This window comes from Ahaetulla prasina, chromosome 1 (genome assembly GCF_028640845.1).
Source record: "Ahaetulla prasina isolate Xishuangbanna chromosome 1, ASM2864084v1, whole genome shotgun sequence".
In the NCBI taxonomy this organism is placed as follows: domain Eukaryota; kingdom Metazoa; phylum Chordata; class Lepidosauria; order Squamata; family Colubridae; genus Ahaetulla; species Ahaetulla prasina.
Genome location: NC_080539.1, coordinates 178,821,907 through 178,828,541, shown reverse-complemented (window position 1 = coordinate 178,828,541; position 6,635 = coordinate 178,821,907). Strand labels below are relative to the sequence as shown.

Genomic DNA, 6,635 nt, shown 5'->3' with positions numbered 1-6,635 from the left:
AAAGACAGCAAACCACTGTAATCTCTTCAAAACAGATGCCTACTTTTTAAAATTGGTAGATGGAGTTTAATGTCTTGTACCCACTTAACTCTCGTGAGCAGAAAGCTCAATGTATGTGTTCATGGTATTGATTCACAATGGCATCCCCTCAGGATATTTTTATCATCAACCACCATTCCTGTCCTTGAATCTCTCTGCTTATTCTTAACACCCTTAGATGGCAAAAGAGGGAACCTGCAGAGAAAACAGTAGAAAGGGATTACTCAAAGTTAACAGAAGTCAAAATGGTCTCTTAATGATTATTTATTAGTATATTTAAAAGGATTGGGTGGATGAGAAGATACCCAGTTTTCAAGATTTCCTGAGTTTGGATGGATATATTTTGCATTGGCCTTCCCATATCACAATTATGGATCGTGCTGGGGACTCTTCCAGCCTGAAAGAGAGGCCTTTCCAAATCCAACTTCCTGCATCGTGTCAAGATGGGCTCTTTATTTCAATGTCATTAATGGTATTTCACCCACATTAATGGTATATTTTGTTTTTCTTATGATGTTGCCCTAGAATAGAAAATGTGGATTTGGGAGATTTTTAATAGAAAATGGGGAGAGTTTTTATGAGAGTTTGTAAAAAGTAAAGATTACAATGAAAGGACGCAGAAACTGAGAAATTAAATGAAGATGAGACATCAAATGCCTTCAAATCTCATGTTATTGCCACGAGCCCTTTCCCATGCTGTACCCAGCCCAGTCAGATTGAACCTTGTCCCTTTGACTCACATGTGGTTCTCTTCTCCAGATGTTGTCCAGCTTGTTGTCCAGTGAGGAATTCTGGGATTGTAATTCAGAATATCAGAGAGGAACAGTTTGCTCGCTCCTGTTTTAATTACAGATTTCTTCTTCTTCTTCTTTTATATCTCCTGTTTCTCTTTCAAAGCTGACAGTCTTTCACATCCTCTCTTTCTAACTGAGATTTCACCTTAATGGGATAGGCCTTCCAGAAGATATCCTCCTCGTGCCATACCCTTTGCCACTTGCTACAAAAATGAAACTCTTCTTCCTTCTTTGGGTTGTTTCTACACATGCTGACTCAAGAGAACATCCCCTTTCAATGAGTGACAAATCATTACTGTACAGTGTAATTAAAAAGCACAACCATTGATCAGCTATGAGCTGAAGCTGAGACCAGAGAGAGAGGGAGAGTGAGTGAGAGACCTAGAATAGCTGGCAAAACTTCTCATTGACTGTGTCTGAAATGGAAGATGTTCTCCCTGCAGGCATGGAGCTCGGCCCATTGTGCATTTCCATTAGAGATACACACTGACTCAGAGCATGCCATTGATGTTGGCCTATTTATGAACGGCTGTTGAAAGAGGTTTCAGAGTTAATTGAAAAGAGCTGTTTCTGAAGTAAAGTAACTTCAAACAACACGACTCTGAAATGTGTTTTAATGGACTGAAAATCCGTGAATTTCCCACATTGCACACACAAAATGAAGCAGAAGACACACACACGTGCACACCCATGTGAAATGAAAGCTGCCTTGATGTCAGGTGAGATTTTTTTTTCTTTCTTTTCATTTTCCTTTTCTGAATAAGTTATTACCCAGGCAGATATGTTAACAGCCTGAAAATCCAGACTGAAAAGACTCCCAGCCACAAAGACTTGCTCTTGTGGTTTTATCATTTGCTCTTTGCATAGGAAGCCCTTTCAAAATTTAAAATCAGCAGCACATCTCTTATTATGAGGTTACATATTCAGGAGAATATTTCAGGTCCCAGTGAAATAAATCTTAATAGCAATAGTGCTTAGACTTACATACCACCCCACAGTGCTTTACAGCACTCTCTGGGTGGTTTATAAATGTCAGCATATTGCCCCCAAAAATCTGGGTCCTCATTTTACTGACCTCAGAAGAATGAAAGGTGGAGTCCAGCTTGAGTCCTATCAGGGTTGAACTCCAGGCTGCAGGCCTGCAATTCTGCATTCTAACCACTGCGCCACCACGGCTCTTAAAAATAGATAAATCTTAATGCTGAATGTGTTTGTTTGCATACCTTCAGAAGAATTTAATGCCTTTTCAGAATATCTGTTTCCTGTTTCCACTAACCGTATCCTTATGGAGGTGGTACAGCCATCCTAGTACTCCTTGATCTCTCAGCAGCTTTTGATATCGTCAACTACAATATTATTCTGGACTGTCTGCAGGTGTTGGGGTGGGAGAAACTGTGCTTCAGTGAATCACATCCTTCCTCAGTAGTCAGTTCCCATCAATATTGACAGTGGGAAAGAGATAATGTCTATGCCTCTTGTGTATGGGATGCCTCAGGGCTCAACGCTTTCTCTTTTCCTGTTTAATATCTACATCAGGGGTGTCAAACTGGCGGCCCATGGGCCAGATGCCAGGGGTGAAATCTAAAAATTTTCCCTACCGGTTCTGTGGGTGTGGCTTAATTGGTGGGTGTGGCTTGTGGTCAGGTGACCCAGTGGCATGGTTTGGTGCTCAGGTGACTGAATGGGCATGGCCAATAATAATAAATAATAAAAATAATAAACTATACAAAACTTGGGAGCACACCCATCTACCTTCTTTAAAAATAGAGGCACCAGTCTACTAATTGCCTTTTTTTGGGAGCGCACCAGTCTACTTTCTTTAAAAATAGAGGCATCGGTCTACTAGCCACCTACAGCACTGATCAGTTGTAGTGCGGCCCTTTGAAGCACCGCGGCAGTCATTTAAGGCTGTTTGGAACTATATCACCACCGAGAGCTTCAGGGATAGAGAAGAGGAACAGCGAGGCGTGGGCGGTGGAGAGGGGCAGGTATTTCTCCAAACTACCCGCCCCCATCGCTACTGGATCACGTGATCCAGTCCGAACCAGGAGCATTTCACCCTGCCAGATGCATCATGTGCAGGTCACACCCACCCAGTTCTATGGAAGGGGAAAAAAATCACAATACATCACATGACAGCAACGTGACGACGCAAGTTTGAAACCCATGATCTACATGAAACCACTGCATGAGGTCATCTGCCATTCCAGGATTCATTACGATCAGAATGAGTATCTTTTCTTCTCGGAGATGCTACCATCATTGGTCTTGAATGGGGCTGACACTTCTCCATTCCAGACTGGTGCACAATTTGGAAATCTTTCTGGACTCACGGCTAGTGCTTGAGGCTAGAAGGGCCTTTTCATGGCTTCATTTGAAGTTGTGTGCTTTCATCAGTCAGGAGGCCCTTCAGATTGTTACTCATGCCTTGTCCACTTCACAGTTGATTTTTTTTTTAATTTGAATTTATATCCCGCCCTCCTCCGAAGACTCAGGGCGGCTTACACAGTGTTAAGCAATAGTCTTCATCCATTTGTATATTATATACAAAGTCAACTTTTATTGCCCCCAACAATCTGGGTCCTCATTTTACCTACCTTATAAAGGATGGAAGGCTGAGTCAATCTTGGGCCTGGTGGGACTTGAACTTGCAGTAATTGCAAGCAGCTGTGTTAATAACAGACAGACTTAGTCTGCTGAGCCACCAGAGGCCCATTCTACATTCATTCTACATGGGACTGCCCTTGAAGATAACACAGAAATTACAGCTGGTTCAAAATTCAGTGGTCCAAGCAATAATGGGCGCCTTTGGGTATGCCCATGTATCATCATTGCTACACAAGCTGCATATTTGGTTCCAGGTGTAATTCAAACTATTGATTATTACCTATGAAGCCCTACATGGCATTGGGTCTGGATATCTGAGTGACTGCTTCTCTCCAACAGTTTCTGCTCGCCAATACATTCCGGCAGTGGGTGTTCTCTAGGCTCCCTCTATTAATCATTGCTATCTTATGGGGCCTAGGAAGCATTCTCTGTTGTAGCCCCACCCTCTGAAACAGTATTCTCCCAGAGATCAGAAAAGTGCACTCTCCTTGGGTTCTGGACACCTCTTAAAATCTGGCTTTGTTACCGGTTAACGTGTTGTGGTATTTTTGATATCTGTTTTGTTTGATTTGTCTTGTTTTTAAGTTTGTTTTAGTTTAAGGAGTCTGTGTGGTTTTATGCTTTATCTGTTTTTTGCTTTTTGTACACTCTCCAGGTTGGATTTGAGCAACTTCTAACAAATTTGAATAAACCAACAAACCTGGCTGCATGGCAGATAAGATGGACATTTGCATACATGCAGTGATTGAATTGGAATATTGTGAGGTAAATTCCTAAATCTTTATCTGTTTTGATTTGGGTTTGTTGCTGGTTTGTGTTTTTGTTTTGTTTTGGGGTTTTTTTTGGGGGGGGGGGCATCTTTAATATCTGAATAGAAGACTACTGGAATATCAATTTTGTTACAGCCTGACATGAATCAGCAGATACTTCCAAAGCAATGATGATAATGATAATAAAAAGATATACAAATTCCTCTGGCTTCATACAGACCCTCTTTGCACACAGCTGCAGCCAACACAAGGGAAACCAGAATGAAATGTGGTGGGAAGAACCTTGGGATTTTTAAATATCTGCATAAAGAAGAAAGCAAAATGAATTGTTCACTCTGTTTCAAGGTCAGATTTTGCCAAGAGACTGCTTTTTCATCCATTTAATAATAATTCATACCGTTTAATGATATTTGGCTTAAATGTTGTGTATTTCTAAGCCTGGGGATTTTCAAATATATAAATTCTGACTTTTTTAAATGTTAGTACAATTTCCCCTATAAAGCAGGAATTACTTTGTTTTTTAAAAAAGAAATGCATATACACACATGGTCACACATGGTTTAAAAATGGTAATATTTCTTCTTTCTGCATCCCAAACACAAATAAGAACTAGAGCAGTAGATCTCCCAATCTCTGCCAGTTGGAGCATGAGAAGAAGGCCTTGGGGCAGACTCGGTGAGCCCAATCGTTAATCCTCTCTGGCAACCAGGTTCTTCATATGGAGAGCCCTAGCTGTACTTGTTTAGATTTGTTATCCCATTTTTCTCCTGTCCTTTTTTCCCTTTTCCAAAGGTGATTGGAAAATAACTTTCATTCCACTCAAACTTCTGGACTTATTCCATTTATCTCAGGAGATTTTCTTAGTATTTAGAAAAATGACATTGTGAGTCTTGAAATACTGGGATTTCAAAGAGAAATGGTGGCGTGAGAGGGAATAAGGCACCACCGAGGATTTTCCTTGCGGGCACAAAGTTCCACATTTGCACCTTATCTTCTCCACTAATTTCCACATCTTTTCCACTTAAGCATGGTAGGAATGAGAAAAGTTGCTGCCTCAGACTTTCAAAAATCATCACCCATCATCTAAACATACAAAACAAGTTTGGTGACTAATTTGTCTGATTCAATATGAGGCAACTATTTGTGTCTGTACAATGGCAGCAACTTAAGTGCAGTCATTTTGTTTATGAATTATACGAGCCAATATTCTCACTACAATAAAAATAATGAATATTTGTTGTAATAAATGGATATTACTAATATTATCATCATTGCATCTGAACTACTAGTTTTCTATGTAAAAATAAATAAAATATGCATAATAATTTGATATTTTAATGGACTATGTTCAGAATTAAACTTTGAAAAATGACTTGCTCACTTACAATTTTAAATAAAGGCAGAACTATTAATTTAGTTAATTATTTTAAGGCCTTGTTTAGTAAAGCTAAAGCGGTTACTAAACAGGGACTCTTGGGGGAGCAAGGGAGCACCTGTCCACAGCAGGATCCTGCAGACATGCTGAGCGGTGGCTCAGGGGCTAGGACGTTGAGCTTGTCGATTGAAAGGTCACCAGCTCAGTGGTTCGAATCCCTAGTGCTGCCGTGTAACGGGGTGAGCTCCCGTTACTTGTCCCAGCTTCTGCTAACCTAGCAGTTTCGAAAGCACGTAAAGATGCAAGTAGAAAAAATAGGGACCACCTTGGTGGGAAGGTAACAGCGTTCCGTGCACCTTTGGCATTGAGTCATGCCGGCCACATGACCACAGAGACATCTTCAGACAGCGCTGGCTCTTCGGCTTTGAAACAGAGATGAGCACCGCCCCCTAGAGTCGGCAATGACTAGCACGTATGTGCGAGGGGAAACTTTACCTTTAACTATTAATTTAGAATTTAGAAGATGTATATTTCTGCAGGTACTTAATGTCATATTTTGTTAGGGTGACTACTATAAAACCAAATTGACTTGATGAGTTCTAAAATTACCACTCTTATTTAAGCAACATTTTAATGCATAATTAGGAAAACTCATTATAATATGTCTGTAGTTGTAGGCCAGGTTAGAACTTTGTCTGTTTCCACTCCTTTTCTCTCAGCTTTGTCTTCGACATGCCACTTCCCCAGGCTGAGTCAACAACATTCATCACTTTCCAGAAAGTTGATCTATACTTCCTGTTCATTCCTGGGTAGAGAAAATATGTGTCAGAAATCTATGGATTTAAAGTATAGTGACCAGACGTCCCGCTCTTGGCAGGACAGTCCCGCTTTTTAATAATTTGTCCCGCGTCCCACGGCAATTCCAAAAAGTCCCGGTTTTTTTTTGTTTCACTCCCATTCTGAAAATTGGAGGTGGCAACGCAAGAGGAGGAGGAGGAGAAGGGGGAGTGGCAGAGAAGGGGGCATGAGAGGGAGGAGAGACACCGCTTG

At 40.9% G+C, this 6,635-nt stretch overlaps 1 long non-coding RNA gene across 1 annotated transcript; it reads left to right on the top strand.

The window, feature by feature from the left end:
• The first annotated feature begins 1,502 nt into the window (after window positions 1–1,502).
• On the top strand, window positions 1,503–5,166 carry LOC131198333 (uncharacterized). Its single transcript, XR_009155055.1, has 3 exons — window positions 1,503–1,552; window positions 4,096–4,205; window positions 4,346–5,166. It is a non-coding gene; the product is annotated as an uncharacterized LOC131198333 (long non-coding RNA).
• Window positions 5,167–6,635: the final 1,469 nt, after the last annotated feature.